The sequence below is a fragment of the Ambystoma mexicanum genome, chromosome 3q, assembly GCF_040938575.1.
Source record: "Ambystoma mexicanum isolate Mex_15411 chromosome 3q, UKY_AmexF1_1, whole genome shotgun sequence".
NCBI lineage: Eukaryota > Metazoa > Chordata > Amphibia > Caudata > Ambystomatidae > Ambystoma > Ambystoma mexicanum.
In genome coordinates, this window is record NC_090926.1 from 156,611,388 (window position 1) to 156,628,693 (window position 17,306).

At 48.0% G+C, this 17,306-nt stretch overlaps 1 protein-coding gene across 1 annotated transcript in view; it reads right to left on the reverse strand.

Annotated features, from left to right (window-relative positions):
- The window catches only part of SLC11A2 (solute carrier family 11 member 2), a 679,758-nt gene extending 678,939 nt beyond the window's left edge, over positions 1 to 819 (reverse strand). Inside the window, exon 1 of the mRNA XM_069653368.1 lies at positions 665 to 819. The gene's annotated coding sequence lies outside the window, so the exon portion shown is untranslated. The remainder of the gene's footprint in view (positions 1 to 664) is intronic.
- Between the last annotated feature and the right edge of the window lie 16,487 nt (positions 820 to 17,306).

Consider the following 17,306-nt stretch of genomic DNA (forward strand, 5'->3'; position numbering starts at 1 on the left):
CTCGGCCTGAGAGCAATTTTGAGAAGCTTCCGGGGTGAGCCCCTGCACACTTAGAGCGTATATTGAATGATTACGGTATGCCCAGAAATGTCCTCTGTATCCAAGAACACAAGCATATACAGACAACGTTCATGAAGCAGTTATGGTTGTGCATATATGTAAGAACGGAAGTTGTCCATTCCAATGCAGACAAAGCTTATATATTTTTCCAGGATACACCGTAGTCTAGCAATGTTTAACATAGTCAAAACACGGGGGTTGTACTTCAAACGAGTCTCTTTTCACAACTTTGCATGATTCTACGAGGACAATGACATTGCTATAGTTTAATTGTCAGTTTCCGAATGGAGTTGCCGAGGACCCCACGTCACCTGTGTCCAACGCGTCCAGTACAGGAGCTTCATAAACAATGCATTCTGGGATGTGTTGTTTCGACCACTTCAACTGAAGCAATTAAAAGTAACAGACTGCAATGGTCTTGCGCGACTGTCATCTGATAGCACAGCTGTACAACAGAGCAATAGTCCTGAGGTCAAATAAGCCCGCCATGATCACATTCAGACTGTCAGCATGAATTGCACAACATCCTTCAGAGAAAAGATCCACACCTCTAAAGCAGACGAAAACAAACACTGACACGCATCAATAACGATTAGTAACGCACCTGAACGTATGTTTCAGTTGCCCGCAGATCCGTAAGCAACCGTTAAGTAGTTAGCAGATTGCAATGAAGTTGCATCCATCATGTATAATCTTTGTACCACAGGGTAGGGTAGAGTTCTATTTCCTATCTAAGAAACGGACCCTAGCAACAAAACACCACCTCCTCATCACGTGAATGGCACGTGACTTTCAGGACTTGCAGGGGTAGTAGCCGATTGTGGCATGTGTCATATGTCAGTGATACATGCCACTCCATGTCTTGCACATGCCACGGTAAAACAAATATCAGATGTGCCGCCTGTCTCTTCGTTTTTTCAAATTATAATCCTCCTTTGTAAAAAGAAAAATGGGAAGCGCCAATTATAATCCTTTTTTGTAAAAATAAAATTGAAAGGCTCCACGACGATTCGATCTCAAAACCTCATGATATCGGACTTAATTCCTTAACCACTGCTCCTCTACGTTTCAAGAGATGAAGTGATCGAATTCTACCTCTAATGTGAACATTCACATAGTTCAACGATGGTCCTTTTTTGATTTTAAGTTACATCTTAAAACAAACTGCATGTGTGATTCTGAAAATGTGCATGTTAGAAACAATTTACTGTAAGTATTTGCATCTTGTGCTATTCTTGCATAATACTAAATTTAAAAAACAGTTCAATCCAAAATCTGTTACTGTGTGTCACGTTGACGTTTCCATGACGACAGGGCGGAAGGGACCAGGGGTGCGGGAGGAAGGGGAAGTGACATATGAGGGGGGCGGGAAGTAAAGGGCAGTTGGAAGTTGGATAGCAATAAAGACGGATGTTTATCCAAAGCTCTGCGTCCGCCTATTTTTGCTGCGATATGCCACCTGCTCCATACATGCCAACCCCCCCCCCCCCGATTTTATTATTAAAAACAGTGCTATTTTTTACTGACTCCCGCCTCAAATAACAATATCCCCAATGCATTGCTATGGGGAAAATGCATTCTCCCGATTTCGGTGCTGAAATCTCCCTCTCAGGGGCGTCAGAATGTTGGCATGTCTGCTGCTCCGCGCCAGGCCACAACAATGGCGGCGAGGGCGACCGTGTGAGCGGAGTGGCCCTCTTGGTAAGAGCACCGCGGTCCGCCCACAACGACCACGCAACAGTGGCTGAGCGCTCGGAGGCGCGGCCCCTCCCAGTCGGCCCTTGCACCCAGCACAGTCCGCGGCGGCGAAAGAGGCAGTGGAGCCGGAGGCCCCACCCGCAATTGGTGAGGGACAGCGTGGGGATGCGCGCCCTGCAGGAGGACACTGCGCAACACGGAGCAGGTACGGCGACCAGCACTCACGTGCTTTCAGTAAAGAAACGCTGCGCAACACGCAGCAGGCACTTCGCCCGGCGCAGAAATCCCACCCATTGGAGGAAATCCTAGCGTTAGCAAGAGTGGAAAGAGCCATTGACTCCCAAGTGGAAAGCTTTGGGAACACCGCTGCTGGAGATAACGTGAACAGACTGCAGCAGGAGAAGAAGTCAGAGGAACTCTTTGTTATAAATGCGGGTTTGAGTAGCCACACGAAGGAACATGCCCCGCAGTCGGACAACGCTGCACCTCATGCAGCGAGGAAGCACACTTCAAGGAAGTGTGCAGGCTGTTCCGAGACCGAGGGAAAGACCGGCTCAAAGACAATGCCTCTCGCACGAGAAGTCGATATGGGGGGTCGTCCAATGCCAACCCAGCCCCAAGCACTCTCAGCACCCAGAATCAACCCGCGGGCGACCAGAGAGATTCTGGAGATGACCAACAGAAAAGGAGAGACAGAAGGAGGTTCGTCATGCGCGCACGTCCCGAACGCAGGTCAAGGCGACATGTAAGATAGCTGGTAGAACAATCCCCTACCGACTCTGACCCCAGTTCATCCGGAAGTGACCAGAGGAAGAAGGCATACATCTATGCCCTGGGCAACCCCACGGCGACGGCCCACAGCCCGACACTCATCATAAAACTACAAGAAAGACCAACTGAATTCCTGATAGACACCGGGGCCACTGTCAAAGTGGTGAGTGAAAAGATATACTCTGAACTCCCCCAGAAGCCAAAACTCCATCCAGCCACGGTTGACATGTATGCCTACGGAGCCGAGACACCTTTGAGGTGCCTAGGACAGTTCAGCAGGCTCTGCCGCTAGAAAGGGCAGGAAATGAGAGTCCCGATCCACGTTCCCAAGAAGGGATCCAAGGCCATAAAACTCTGTGTCGAGATGCGACGCCCGAATCAAGCCATTAAAAGAGAAAGATACCCTGCACCCCGGATCACAGAAATGATCCACCTATTGAAAGTGGTGAAAGTCTTCTCCAAACTTGACCTGCAAAAGGGGTATCACCAGCTAGTACTACACCCCGAGAGCCGCAACATAAAAACTTTCGTCACTCACGTCGGCCTCTTCAGGTAGAAAAGACTAAGCTTCGGGGTGTCTTCAGCAGCAGAAACATTCCAGGCAGAGGTACACAACATTATTAAGCACATCCCGAACTGCCTTAACTATTCGGATGACATCCTAGTGTTTGGTGCCGACGTGAACAAGCACGATGAAGCGCTAATGAAGGTATGTAAGGCCCTACACAATGCCAATCTCACCTTAAACAAGGAGAACTGTGAATTTCGCAAGACCACGCTAAAATTCATCGGCCATGCATTCTCAGAATCGGGAATGACCCCAGATCCGGACAAGATTGCGACCTTAAACAACACCTCTGCCCCAACTAACGTATCTGAACTTCGATCCTTTCTGGGCCTGGCCAGCTACTGCAATCGCTATATTCGTGACTTTGCATCGGTCAGTGAACCGCTAAGGAAACTAACCCATCAGGATGAAAAATTTGAATGGACTAGCGATTGTCAGAAGGCCTTCAAACTACTAAGAGAAAGAGTTGCGAAGGCGGAAAACATGTCATATTATGATCCCAACCGGAAGACTGAGTTAACGGTCGATGCCAGCCCCGTGGGCTTGGGGGCCATCCTGGCACAACTCGATCCATTGGACCCCTCACAGAAACACATAGTGGCCTGTGCCAGCCGCAGCCTGTCCACCACTGAGCAGGCCTACTCGCAGGCAGAGAAAGAGGGGCTCGCCGTCATCGGGGCGTGCAAGCATTTCCATCTATTTCTATATGGGAAACCATTTCAAGTCATCACGGACCATCAAGCCCTGCTGTTCCTGTACGGCAATCCCCAAGCCAAAATGCCTCAGCGAATCGCCCTGTGGGGGTTAAGACTACAAGATTATGCTTTCGACATCATCCACAGGCCTGGAAAACTCCTGCAAGAACAAGAACACTGTTAGGCACAGCCTTACCTTGCAGCGCTTCTGCCCATCATTCATCGCTTCTTCTGTTCTGCGCGCATCTTCGGCGGTGTCATTTCCATCCCGGCACACCGCTTCCTAAGGAAAAGGGAAAAGAACCGAGAAAAGGCATTAGTAAGCATTCAGCAAATCTTCGCTTATTTTTTAAAGACTGTACGAGCTTCAAACGCTTACCTGAATCCCAGCCGCTCTGGGGGAACTCTGTCTCCGGAACTTCTCATCCATCTGCAAGAGGGAAAAGACACTCCAGGTTAGCGTGGAAACATCTAGAGGCGCCGCATACAGCGCTTACTCACCACATTTGTTCTTCATAACCGGCATCCACGCTAAAAACATCGCGGCACCTAAAAGACACAGAAAAAGAACTCAGTCCAATACAAATACGAAAGGGTCGCATTGCGCATCGCGCTCTCACTCACCTTCAGCTCTACTCATCTCAGCAGCACGTCGCCATCGCCGGATGCCGGCCATCATCTAAGGAAGGAACGGAACGAAGTTAGAGAACTGTTCAAAAGACTCATTATACTTACCTGTCGGACTCTTGCCAGTGAAGTAACTAGGCAGCAACGGGCTTGCATCAATCAACTCGCCCCTGCGCTGAAAGCAGGACGGAGAGCACACTTTCCAAGAAAACAAGGTGAGCTGTGGATCAAAGGGAAGGGTTGGACCCTGGGAAAGAAGGGGTTCAACCACACAGAGACAATAGGGAGTTAAACTCTACCAATCCTGTGTTTCAGGCCCAGTCTCCAGTCGAATAGACTCCAGAGAAGGGTTCGGGGTCGTAAGAGGTCAGAACAGGCTGAGTGACGTCCCCGTGGATACCAGGTGAGCGTTACAACATTGTACATCAACTAGTCCCGAGTTTGGTGACATGCTGTGGCATGCTGGAGTTCCAAGTGCTTTCAACCTTTCAGTTGCTGAAAGTTATTAAATATAAGACAAGAGGCTTAGAGTTGAGATGCCTGAAGTACTTTTGTGCCAAGGAAAAGACTGCTTTGAAGCACATATGAAGAACTATCTAGGTGGCATGCCACATTGGAATTGCCACTGAAAAGGAACTTGCAGGCCCTGCTGTCTGAATAGGTCATAAGAACTCGCTCCCAGACATCTCCCATATAAAACATTGGTGCAATGGCAGAACTTCCGACTACATTGCATGAGGTTTTGAGCTCAAGGGAGCTGTCTGGAATTTATTTTCTTTTTTTATATTTGATTTATAACACCTCACAATGGTTGTGAGGCTTTTTATTCACTTGTTTAATGTCTATGAAGTCATTTAAACAGTAAATTTGACATCAGCTAATCCCGAGATTGGTGACATGCTGCGGCATGATAAGTGCTTTAAACCATGCAATTGCTGAAAGTGTTTTATTATAAAACAATCCCACAATGATTGAGAAGGTATTTTTCACTTGTTGAACGTTTTTGAAATCATTTAAACTGTACATTTTACATCAGCCAGTCAAGAGATTGGTGGCATGCTGTGGCACGTGCCACATGTCACATTCGGCTCCTACCTCTTCTCATGTAGGACTTGTGGTCCTGCCAGAAGGACAGCATGCTTGTGGAGCGATTTATCATGTTTCGTGGGGGTCGTTTTGTATTTGTTATGTGCAGGGGGCGGTAGGGAGGGCCTTTGTTCTTTGAAGATGGGCTGACTTGGGATTTTGTCCTGTGAAAACTGTGGGACGTTTGGTGGGATTTAACCTGATTGGCGGGACAGTAGGATTGTCCTTTGCAGAGATGGGTGTTTTCCTGTGCAGAGGCATGGGTTTGGACATTTCTGCCAAGCAGAGGGGCAGATTTCTTATGGTCATTTGGAGGGTTCGATTTTTTTATTATAATGAAGGTCTTCAGACACTTCAGGTATGTTACACATAAGTTATTTTATTCCTGTTACTCTTAAATCCATAATATTGCATGAGAGGAACCGATGGGCTCCCACCACCCAGGCTACATATCTCCAACTGCCTGGGTTGGAACACCAGCCGCCTAGCACCCTAGCATTCTCTCACGCATACATCAACATGAGGAAAACTCATCTACCCTAACTGCGTGTTCTGTTGTATAGTTCTAAAGTCCATTTTTATGGCTTGCAAGGGCGCAGATGGCCGCACGGACGATTCAACTGGGGGGGCTCTGAATTTCACTAGTCTCCTGGCAGCTTGCCAGCAGGACATACACTTCCTTCTCCAGCTCAGGGAATCAGACTTCGTGCTGCAGCCCCTTGGTGCCCTGTGTGTGTCATGCTGATTATTGTTTGGATTAGTGATGGGGGGAATTACAATTCAGATACCCTAAGTAGAAAACCCTCACTGTCCATACACAGTTCAGTGCAGACCTTCAATAGGCCCACATGAATACCTGTGTATCTTCAATATCATGAGTAGTATCCGCCAATAAGGGTTTTCACTAACCCCTAAGCTGTTCTACGACCTTCTGCATGCCTCGAAGCTGACGGGTGGCTTCTACAAAGTCTTGCAAAGACGATTGATTGATTGATTGATTGATTGATTGATTGTTTATTATGCATTATACACAACTGTTTCAAAGCGCAACCATGCATGAGAGGGGAAGACAAGACAAACGATCTTACTAGGCATGGTACATTCAGATTATGCAGGTGAATAGAAAAGGAAGTGTGTTGGGGGCAATGTGGACAAATGCGCCAGTCCGGTCAGAACATAGATTAAGTGCAAGGACATACCAATATCATGGGTTGTAACTGGCGTGCAGTAGTGCTGCGGCAAGTGCAAAGCTTCTGGGAAAGTGCAGGAGAATGGCAAGGAAAGCTTGGGACATGTGAGGCACTGATGGTACACCAGGCAGGCAGTCATTGAAACTGAGCACAAGTAGAAGAGAGAGAGCGAGAGAGCAGAGAGCGGTGGTTTGCAGGGGAGGGGGAGAGATAAGGAGGAGGCAAAGAGGAAAGTCTTGAGGAGTTTCCAGAATTTAAGGAGATATGGCTCAAGACGGAGAGAGGCAGGGGGCTGTTCCAGAGGGAGGCACCTGCAGAGAATAAAGATCTCCCCCAAAGTCTCTGCTTGGAGAAGTGGCTCACCCGCAGAGAGTTGGAGGAAGACAAGCGGAGGGCTCGGGAAGGTGAGTATTTAGGAAGAGAGTGTTGCAAATAGAGTGGGCCCAGGCCCCTGAAAGCCTTGTGGACAATGCAAAGGGTCTCAAACTTAATCCGTGCAGCCATGGGGAGCAAGTGAAGGGATTACAGCACCAGAGAGATGTGGTCCCCTAGAATAAGCCTTGCGGTTCTGTTCTGGATGAGTTGAAGAGGATGGAGGGTAGAAGAGGGCAGGTTGAGAAAGAAGCTGTTGCAGTAGTTCAGCCTAGAGAGGGCCATTGCTCTGGAGACGGTGAGCCTCTAGGGGAATGTGAGAAAAGGTAGAATACCTCTCAGAAGGTGCAGTTGGTAGTGGGACTTTTTAGAGATGTCCGCAATGTGAGATGAGAACGAGAGAGTGGAGTGAAGATGACCCCCAGGGTTTTTGCCTCTTTGGTAGGTGCAGACGCATAGCCAAGGGAGGCCGGCAAGAGAGAAAGAGCTAAGGTGGGTGCAGGGGTCTCGATGAGGACAATCTCTGTCTTACTGGCATTGAGGCAGAGGTCGTTTGGAGCACACCACGACTGAATTGCAGCCAGACAATCAGGTATTAGTGAGGAAGAGGAAGAGGCAGAGGGTAGCCTGAAGGAGAGCTGTGTGTCATCCGTGTAACAATGAACGTTGGAGGTGAAGGTGGCTATCATACGGGGCAGGAGGGCCATGCAGCCATTGATAATCCAGGGGGGTAGGTCAGATCCCTGGGGGAAAGCGCAAGTAGAAGGAGTGGTAGGGGAGAGGAAAGACCCCATTTCCACGACTGTCGGAGTGAAAGGAGATTAGCCATGCCAGGGCCTGATCAGTGATGACCAGGGTATCACAGAGACGTGCAATGAGGGTGTTGTGGTTCACCGTATCGAAGGCAGACGAGAGGTCAAGTAGAATGAGGACAGAGGGAGAGTTAGAACCAAGATTTGAGAACATATCTTCACGGGTGTTGAGAAGAGCAGTTTCCATTCCTCTGGATGGTCTAAAACCAGACTGGTGGTCGTGGAAGGAGCCAACAGATTGCAGAGGGTAAGCTGGGAAATAGCAAACTTCTCCAGGAGTATGCCCAGGAAACGAGTGATAGAGATCGGCCGATAGTTTTTCCGGAGAGGTTGCACAAGGGAGTGCTTACTAGCAGTGGTGGGGAAAACTCCAGTGGCAAAGGAGAGGTTGCAGAGGTCAGCCAAGGCTGGAGCGAGAGGGTCAATGTTGTCCTTGATGATTTTGGCGGGACAGGGGTCAACCTGTTTGGAGGAGGCTTTCATAAACCAGACTTGTCTAGTAACTTCCTCAGGTGTGACAGGGGAGACAGAAGAGAGAAGAAGGGGAGGGGTGGAGGTGGCTAAGGGTGGTACAAGAGATGTTGGTACATGAGGTGGAGAGGAAGAGTGGGAGGATCGATATCCAGTGTTTTTTAGGTGGGTGTGCAGCCAGGGGCGAGCAAATTGCCTCTGTGGGTGCAATGGTGGAGGAGGCTGCGGTAGGGTTGGCTAATTCCTTGCAGACTTTGAAAAGTGTGTCCGTATTATTGGATACTGCAGAGATGCGGGCTTGTTTAAAGACTCTTTTCTGGGAGCGGATGCAGAGTCTATACTGCCTTTGGAGGAGGCGGCAGGCCAGTTTGTCAGAAGGTGCACCAGAGGAATCCCATTTCCATTTGTCTGCCCTGCACTTGCGTTTGAAAGGAAACCAATTTGGAGTCATACCAAGAGTTGCACTTTTTGGTAGGCTTCATTCGTACCCTCATGACAGAGGCAAGAATATAAAGAGTATTGGAAACAGAGAGGTTAAAGTTTGAGAGGGCTGTGGCAGGGTGGGAGTCAGTCGCAGGAGTGGAAGGAGCATAATAGGTGGAGGCAAAGGCAGCTACTGAGACTCTTTTCATGGGTCGGATGACCTTGTAGATGGGAGGAAGTGCCAGGCTTACATATGCAAGGGGAGAAGAGAGCTTCAAGTGAGAAGAGATGAGAAAATGATCAGTCCAGGAGAGAGAAGTAGTGAGAAGTATAGATAGCGGAATGTCAGTTGGGAAGAGAACATCCAAGGTGTGGCCAGCGCTGTGCGTTGGGTCAGACGGTAAAATGGAAAGAAAGGGAGAGTCGCAAAGGTTGCGTAAAGGTCTTAAGGAATCAGGTGAGTTGAGATGGATGTTGGGATCACCCAGTAAGAGGAGATGAGAAAAGGAGGAAAGTAGAAAAGAGGCCAGGTCAGCCCATTACTAAAGGAAGAGGGAGGGCTGACCAGGTGGCCGATAGAAGGTGGACAGCAGTAGTGAAGAGCTTGGAGAGAGGGACAGCCTGCAGATCAGACTCTTAAAGGAAGAATAGGCATGAGTGGGAATGACAGACACAGGGATACACTCAGGGAAGATCAATGCTACCCCCCCACCTGGTCTGTTTGGTCTAGGACGAGAGAGTATTGTGTAGCCTTCTGGGAGAAGTGTGTCAAAACTTGTGACAGAGAAATCCTTAAACCAGGTTTCAGTGATGGCAGGAACATCACAATCCAGGAGTTCAAGGAGGTTGCAGATGTCAAAGGAGTGTTTGACAGCTGAGCGAGTGTTTATCATGGCAATGTGGAGCAGATTGCAATCAGTGAAAGACTTACAGGGGGAGCAGGGGACAGTGGACCCTCCTAAGTGACAATAGTGCCTGAGGGACAGCGGTAGAAGGGGCCAGGGGAGCCAAGACCATTAAGGGAGCCGGGACCATAATGGGTGAGGCGGGAGACAGTGTGGGAGGCACCACAGGGGGCAAGGGAGCCGCAGATACACTGTTAGTGGGTGACTGGTTCACTCAAGAGGAGAAGGCAGAAGGGGTTGTCAATGTGTGGGGTGGTGGCAAGAAAGCCATGGAGAGGGTAGAAGCATGGTTAGGAGGTGGCAAGGGAGCCAAGATGGGCACATCTGGCATGGGAGAGGTTGATAAGCAGGGGGAGGAGCCCATCAAAGAGTAGAAGGTTGGGTTGAAGACCCTGGACCATGATGGTACCATTGCAGTAGACATTGATGATGACCCTGGAGATAGAAAGAGTAAGAAGGACCTACCAGCAGGTGCCACCATTGATGGGTGAAGAAGAGAAAGGAGAGAAAGAGCAATCATATGGAGAGTCCATAGGACGGGTGAGGGAACGACATAGAGTATGTCTGTGAGAGTCTCTCTGTCAGAGGCAATGACGTAGGTGCCTGCAATCAAAGGCCTGGGTTAGAGCTTAGTATGACCTTCTTGAGGTTCTTCCTGACAGACTAAGTAAGGGGCGAAGGATAAGAGATAGAGAAGCAGTTTGAGAAGATAGGAGAGATAGATAGCGCCATAGCAAACTGCAGAGAGTGAGGTACACTTAACCAGGCTGAGGCACCAGAGTCGGAGCGAGAGCAGTAGGTAGAGGCGGGAGAGACAGGGAACAAGACTGGGAGAAAAACAATGGGAGCTCGGGGAGGTAATATGCACAGAAAAACAATGACCACGCAGAGGAAAGGGAGGTAGCAGGTGTAGGGCTGAGGGGAATAATAGCACAGAGGGACAATGGGATTGAGGAAGGGTGAGGAAACCGGTAGCAGACTAGACAGAGTACAGAGGGGTGGACGTGTTAACACATTCTCATGAAAAGCAGGTTATGCGCACAGCTAAAAACAAATGTAAATAGGAGCAGGACAATCAAGATGGGCACACAGCTGAAACCGAATTTAAAAAGCAGCAGGACAATCACGATGTGCACACAGCTGAAAACGAATTTAAACACCAGCAAGACAATCACGATGTGCACACAGCTGAAAACGAATTTAAACAGCAACAGGACAATCAAAATTACATATTTTTCAGAGGAGTCATCGATCTGACCATGCTAACCAGGGCTTTCGCCTCAACTTCCACTGCCTCCGGTGTCGACGCCCAAAGACCTGGATAACCCAGCAGGTAGTCCATGGGGTTGCCAGCCACTGCATTGAAATGGACAGCGGCCATGTAATCTGACAGTTGCAATCAAGTGCTCTAATGGGAGGGGTGTGCAAAGAAATGACCCTTGGAAAACTGTCAGTAGGGGTTTTGGGTCCATCACTATTCATGATAGGATGATCAAAAATGTAAAGGTGGACATGACGACCCCAACACAGACCAAGGAACACCCCACACTCTATTCGTGAATGTCACATTTCTGTTCGTATCAATGCTTTGGGAGCCTCCTCTCTCTGCACTCCCTATACCAGGGTAAAGGGCCTTCCTTCTTTCCTTATGTAGCTCCTGAAATGTCTGGCCTGTTTAATATACCAGGGGACCCCAGGCTCCATGTAGCCCATGTATCTCTGGAAATATTGTTTTTAACTAAGCCCTGTCATGCTTTCCTTCTATTCTTTGACCCACTGCTGAGATCCCACACAGTAACATGTAAAATGTGACTCGGAAGCAATGGGCCTCACAAAATTAACAACTTATCAAAATGCAACACAACACACAGATCTATGACTCCAAGAAATAATCAGCCTACAGAAGGACAAACATATGATACATAGATTTTAAGAAAGAGCAATATTCATATACTGCAGCTAAGGGCCTGCAGTATAAGAATATTGTTACTCTCTTGCCAACATGTACTAGGGGAAAAGCCATATAATTGCTGCCATTTCTTCCATAAAGCTGTGGCCCTGATGGCAGATGTCCATTTCATGCATGCCTTCGAAGGACAATAGAGCTCGGGCAGAGCGTGAGACATATGAGCCACAGCGCCATTCAGAGGAACCAGTCTGTTGGGAAGTGTCTGTATTTTCCTCGGGCTGAGGCTTAAGGAAAGTGGACATTAAGCTGAAGTAGTCCCTCCGTGAAACCTATCCCTTGACGTTGACCGGGGTCCGCAGCACCGACCTGGTAGTGATGAACTTGCACATGAAATCAACAACAGAATTGCAAGGTCCTCTACTTTCCTGATGTAACATTAAAAAACTAAAGGTCTGTCTTAGAAACCCTAAACTGTGCTTAAAGTGAGGCTGCAGGATGTGGTTTGGAATCAAATTTAGAAGAAAAGGAAGAATATGTCCTGTCAGACACTACAGTCATGTTTGTGTGCCAGAATATGCATGGCAGACCATCACATGGGCTGTGTAGCCTCTCGCACACCACCTGTGCTGAAATTACACAAATGATCATCTTATCTATCCCATTTATCCCTCTTTATCCAAAGTTGCCACTGAGATCAGCTGGAAATTCAGCAGTCGTGGTGTACAGGATATAGCTTAGCCCAAGTCAGACCAGCATGTGCTGTTGAGTGCTGTGTTCAGCAGTGTGTTACTTACTTCACCCCAGTGTTGCCACAAACAAAGGGACTGTCTGAGGCACAGCAGAAGATCTTTGCAGATGTAGAAACAAAATCCTGCTCAAATACGAGAGTGCAGGTCTCTGTCTCCTTTTGCTAGAGACTCCCACGATTTTAGGGAGACTTGGCCGCTCTGTTGACAGAGAAATGTAGGGGGCACTCCATGACACGATATGGAATACATTGCCAGAACAAAGGGACTATCCAGAAATGCTGTCTGATGGTAAACTCCATGAAGGCAGTTAGTACTGTGGTAGAGTCCAGATTTTCCATACCTACTTTCAGGAAAGTCATGATTCTATTAAAGACAGAGGCTCATATTATGTGTACCCTACTTTATTAAAACTCAAGAAGCAATCTTAAAAAAGAAAAAAAACATTAAACAAAAATCAAAGAAAAAAAACATTTTCTTTGACAATGTAGTCTTTGGCCCTCATTACAACTCAGGCGGTAAGGGGTTTACGGCGCTGTAAACAGCGCCGACCCTTACCGCCTGAGTACGAGGTCCCTTAGCGCCATGGCGGATTTAACACCTGCTTTTAGCAGGTGTTAAAATCCATGGCGCTAAGGGACCATGGAGTTAATTACGCCACCGTAATTTACGGTGGCGTAATTAACGCCTTCCCCACTCCCATTATGCCCTATGGGGCAAAAATGGGAATGGGGAAGGGTAAATGGGGATTGGGGACTTACCGCCCCGCCAAGGTCGGAATGGGGCGGTAAGTCCGCCAACCACCATGGCGTAAACATAGTTTACGCCATGGTGGTAAAGTCACGGCCCAGGCGGTAACTCACCGCCTGGGTCGTAATGAGGCCCTTTGTAGTTTGAAACTCTATTGCCCTCAGGCATGGCACTTGTCCTAGTCCATGAATCACAACGTTATGGTCCTATCACCACACAATTCCTCGTCCCCAATTCCTCTTTCTTTCACTGTCTCGCTGTAGCCTCTTAATGGATGACTCCATCTCGAACATTGTATAACGAAGAACAAAACCCGTAATGAACCGCCTCGAAATCTGTCAGGGATCCGCCCTGTGTTGTCTGCCTGTTTAGTGTCTGCACTTGCTGTCAGGTTCCCTTAGAGGTTCAGCAGATTCCTTCTTAGATAAGTGACTGTAAAATCACTGACGAATGCAACTTGTTATGACATACAATTGATGGAAAATTGACCAGTTAGTTAAAAGAACTTTTAAAAAGAAGAGGTGATTGAGCAAACATAAGACTGTCAAGTAAAGTTTAGTCTTTAATGGAAAGTCAATACTGTGATGTTTCAAAGGGTCGGTCATTTTCTACAGGGGCAGAGACAGTGTCCCAGCTTTGAGTCTGTGATAAACCGCAAGAACTACATTCTATGCTGTGGCCTAGTCTCGGATTCCTCCCAATTGATGAGAAACCCCAGCTTCTCTAGGAGACGCGTCGTTAGGTCCATTTGCTCTGGCAGCCGCATCGGATCCTGCGCCATGAGACCCATATCGTCGATGTATAAAATCAGTCTCACTCCTGAGTAGCTTTGTGAAGCACCACATTGCTGTAGTTAGACCGAAAAGGGAGACACATAAACTCCCACCATTGCCATCACCAGAGGAATTCTAATAACTGCTGGTGCAGCTCAGGAATGGGTACTGCTAGATAGGCATCCCTCAAATCTATGCAGGTTAGCCAGTGCCCTTTCTGCAAAATGTCCCTGAAGAGTTGGATTTCCTCCATCTTGCAGTGTCGGTACACGAGAAAGGCGTTAAATTTTCTGAGATTATCACCGGCGTGACCTTTTGCTTCTGTTTCACCAGTAAGACATTGCTTACGAAGCATTGCACCACATGCTTGCCTGGTCTCATCGCCATTTTCTTTAGAAACTCTCCTACTTCCTTGTCCATGAAGCTTTGTTCCTCCTCTGAAATTGCGAAAGGTTGCTGCAGTTTCGTTTGTCTGTGCTCTTTAAAAATGACAGACAAAACCCCTGCACAGTCTCAGCGTCCCAAGAGTCCACGGTAAGCTCCTCCCAAGCACTTAGGTGCATCGCTAGTCTACCACCTATCGCCGGGATTGCATTGCTTGCTGCTGCGCTGTGTGCTTACGACTGTACTCTTACCTGCTGCTGCAGTGCTAGCCCCGGCCCATGCCTCTTCCACGGGAGGTGAAGGATGGATTCAGCCTTCTGTCTTCCTGCTGTCACCAGTTGTTTCCTCTATAGGACCTCTGGCCTCCTCAGCGGCTGGCTAAAACCCCTCTGCTTCTGCCACCCTGGCGGATACACAGGGCACAAACACTCTTTTTAACGATGTCTGACCTTTATCCAGAGCTGCAAAGGTACTAACAAATCTGAACATATCTTTGACAAAAGCTTCCCCAAACTAAAGCCCTTTAGCTGCTGCAGCGGCCTCAGAGGATGCCAACTCCCTGAGTTTCAGGTCGATCTTTACTAAAAATCGATCGTCTGCTATTACTTATTAAACAAACTACTCTTTGTCCCAACTAGCCAGAATATGCACATCCATAGGCAGGGCCTCTTTTCTTCCACCATTTTAATGATCTTGGCCAATGGACCCATGGAATCGGGGAGCATGTCCTGGCATGCTATCCATGAGCAGCCAATGCCCTTTTCAGGTACTTGGTGTGCTTCACCATGAATGTTAACATACAGGAGTCCACCTCCAGAGTGTCCGCTACTTTAACCGGCAGAGAAGGTCTGGGATATTTTGCCTTCAATTAGCCTCTCACCTCCTTATTTAGAGCCATGCACAATCGCTTGCTCAAGTACCTTTTGGCCTTAACTGGGGGCTTCCCCCCCGAGGATCTCGGGTGGAGTAGCAGGTCTGGATGAAAGGGGTCGAACAGGGAACTATCTCTGCATTTCTAAACGCTCCTATTGTGCCTTTTGCACAGTTCTCCTTCCTGAGGAGTGGCCAAGCTCACAGAGAGGTGAGAACTCTCAGTGCTGCTGGAATCCCATTCAGTGCCCTCTTGGTCTTCCTGTGGGGTAAGGGGTATGTCACCTTGTCCCTTCCATCACACCGTTCCCTTAGCATGCTTCTCTTTTGTGTGCCCTTTGCGTGATTCGGACAGTGGTTCGCCACTGGCCTTATGTTCCTACTGCCATTAGCCCTCATTCCGAGTTAGGACTACACCATGGAGTAAATAGCTCCATGGTTGGCAACCATGGAGCTATTTACTCCATGGAATACCGGCATGGTGAATGGAGTAATTACCGGTCCATTCCAAGGTTGGATGGACCGGTAATTCCCCATTCACCATAGCCCTTCCCCATCCCCATTTCTGCCCCCATAGGACTCAATGGGAATGGGGAAGGAGGTAATTACGGCACCGTAAATTACGGTGCCGTAATTTACTCCAAGGTCACTTTGCGGGTCCCGTAATTTACTCCTGTTAAAAGCAGGAGGTAAAGAGGGACCCGCAAAGGGAACTCGGAATGCGGAGGTAAGGGATTATCGCCATCGGTGCCCTTACAGGCGCCGGTAATCCCTTACCTCCAACCTCGGAATGACCCCCATTGTCTTTTGCAGGCTCTGGGCCTCACAGCTCTGGCCCCTTTGCGAAAAGGCGACCCAGCCCAGGAGAAAGTCCAAGTTATGGGATAACGGCCCTAAGCCTGCCCATGATGCTTTCTCCATCAGCTGTCCCAGAGAGGGGTCCTGCAGAATGTTTGAAGGCCCTTCTCTGCTTTACTCGCTGTCAGAGGATTCTACTTATACCCAGGCCATATTGTGTAATGCACAGGAGACAGACAGCTAGCTGCCGCAAGGTGACGCACAGGCTTTTTATTATTAAATTTGATTTATAACATCTCACTTTGGTTGTGATGCTATTTCTTCCCTTGTTTAATGTCTTTGAAGCCATTTTAACAGTACACTTACATCAGCTAGTCCCGAGTTTGGTGACATGCTGTGGCATGCTGGAGTTCCAAGTGCTTTCAACCTTTCAATTGCTGAAAGTTATTAAATATAAGACAAGAGGCTAAGAGGTGAGATGCCTGAAGTACTTTTGTACCAAGGAAAAGACTGATTTGAAGCACATATGAAGAAATATCTAGGTGGCATGCCACGTTGGAATTGACACTGAAAAGGAACTTGCAGGCCCTGCTGTCTGAATAGGTCATAAGAACTCGCTCCCAGACATCTCCCATATAAAACATTGATGCAATGGTAGAACTTCTGACTACATTGCATGAGGTTGTGAGCTCAAGGGAGCTGTCTGGAATTTATTTTCTTTTTTTTAATTTGATTTATAACACCTCACAATGGTTGTGAGGTTTTTTATTCACTTGTTTAATGTCTTTGAAGTCATTTAAACAATAAATTTGACATCAGCTAGTCCCGAGATTGGTGACATGCTGCGGCATGATAAGTGCTTTAAACCATGCAATTGCTGAAAGTGGTTTATTATATAACAATCCCACAATGATTGAGAAGGTATTTTTCACTTGTTGAATGTTTTTGAAATCATTTAAACTGTACATTTTACATCAGCCAGTCCAGACACTGGTGGCATGCTGTGGCACGTGCCACATGCCACATTCGGCTCCTACCCCTTCTCATGTAGGACGTGTGGTCCTGCCAGAAGGACAGCATGCTCGTGGAGCAATTTATCATGTTCCGTGGGGGTAGTTGTGTATTTGTTATGTGCAGAGGGGCGGTAGTGAGGGCCTTTGTTCTTTGAAGATGGGCTGACTTGGGATTTTGTCCTGTGAAAACTGTGGGACGTTTGGTGGGATTTAACCTGTGTAGCGGGACAGTAGGATTGTCCTTTGCAGAGATCGGGATTTTTCCTGTGCGGAGAGTCGGTTGGGACTGTCCTGTGCAGAGGGGGGTTATTTGGGGATTTGTCCTCTTCTGCAGAGGATGGTCATGAAATGTCCTGTGTAGAGGGACACCTTTGGGTGTTTTTCC